Source organism: Carlito syrichta, unplaced genomic scaffold, assembly GCF_000164805.1.
Source record: "Carlito syrichta isolate Samal-C Ts95f unplaced genomic scaffold, Tarsius_syrichta-2.0.1 Scaffold163527, whole genome shotgun sequence".
Taxonomy (NCBI): Eukaryota; Metazoa; Chordata; class Mammalia; order Primates; family Tarsiidae; genus Carlito; species Carlito syrichta.
In genome coordinates this window covers 728,659-730,555 of record NW_007107623.1, presented here as the reverse complement: position 1 = coordinate 730,555, position 1,897 = coordinate 728,659, and positions in this window count along the sequence as shown.

Here is a 1,897-nt window from a genome sequence, read left to right as displayed (position 1 = left end):
CTGTCACCCAGACTGGAGTGCAGTGGCCGCTCCCGGCCACCACAGCCTCGACCTACTGGGCTCCGGCCATCCTTCTGCCTCAGCCTTCCAAGTAGCTGGAACTACAGGCATGCGCTACCACACTTGGCTGATTTTTTGATTTATTGTAGAGATGAGGTCTTGCCAAGTAGCTCAGGTGGGTCTCAAACCTGCGGGCTCAGGCAATCCACTCACCTCAGCCTCCCAAAGGTGCAGGATTACAGGCTGAGCCACCGAGCCTGGCTTTTGCCCACTTTTTAAAGGGGCTGTTTGTTGTTTTCCTTTTGGCGCATTTGAGTTCCTTGTAGATCCTAGATGTTAAGCCTTTGTCAGATATACTGTTGGCAAATATTTTTTCCCATTCTGTGGGCTGTCTCCCTGCTCTCTTGATGGTTTCTTTGGCTTTGCAGAAGCTTGTCAGTTTAATGAGGTCCCACTTGTCTATCTTATCTCTTATGGCCTGGGCACTTAGGGTTTTGGTCAGGAATTGGTTGCCAATTCCAACTTCCATATGAGTGTTTCCTGCATTTTCTAAGGTTTTAAAACTTCTGAAGAAAAACTTTACAGGTCAAAAATATCCAAGGGAGCACATGGTTTTGCAAATTCTTTTAGGTGGTTCATGGGCAAAAAGTCTGAAGACTGTTGGTATGATAATTTACATGAACAAGTCCTAACTGGAGAATTAAAACAATTATCTGAGATTAAGATTTCCTAATATCTCTTTTTGTAAGAACTAACTGAGGAAAAGTTTTATACTTGTCACTTATCTGGGTAATTGTCACATTTTCATATGTATGTAGATACCTATGTAGTTTTAATCTATAAATACAGGAAAGCAAAATTCTTTTCTGGTAGCACATACTACCACACATGACTTCTTCTTCTTTTTTGTTTCTATTATACAATTTGTTGCATGCAATTTCATACAAAGACGCTGATAAGGGGAAAATAAAATCTGGCGATGTAGAAAAGTTATCTCTGTATCAAATTAATTTAAGTACATTTTCTCTTACATCAACACAGTTAAAAATATCAAATTTTTGTGAAATGACTTAACATCATGTATATATCATATAAAAATACATTATCAAAAGATCTCTACATTCTCTTAAGTCCTTTATTTCCTGAGCTCCCTCAATTCTTTATTTTAGGCCTTGCGACCACATAAACCTTCACCTTTTATGCTATAGTTGTCTTAAATAATTTTTGCTTTCAACTGTCCTACCTATTTTAAAGAAATTACAGGAAAAAATATTTACCCAGATATATTTACCATCTCTGCTGTTCTTTCTTCTTCTTCTTTTTTTTTTTTTTTGAGTTGTAGTCTTATTCTCAGCTGGGCTCGGTGGCTCAGTCTGTAATCCCGCGCCTTTGGGAGGCTGAGGTGAGTGGAATGCCTGAGCTCGCGGGTTCGAGTTGTAGTCTTATTCTGTTGCCCAGTCTGGTGTGCAGTGGCATGCTCACGGCCACCACAGCTCAAGTAATCCTTCTGCTTCAGCCTTCCAAGTAGCTGGAACTACAGGCACACTCGACCACACCCAGCTAAGTTTTTGATTTATTGTAGAGATGAGGTTTTGCCAAGTTGTCCAGGCTGGTCTCGAATTTGTGGGCTCAGGCAATTCTCTCACCTCGGTCTCCTAAAGTGCTGAGATTATAGGTGTGAGCCACTGTGACCAGTCTCTTTCTTTATTCTTAAAGTTCCAAGTGTCCCTCTAGTATAAGTGCCTGTCAGCCTGAGGAATTTTCAGCACCTTTCTTAGGACAGTTCTGCTCATGACAAATTATCATATTGTTTTCTTCATGTGAGACCGTTTCTATTTTGCTGTCATTCCTGAAGGATATTTTTACTGAATATAGAATTATGCATTGACAAATCTTT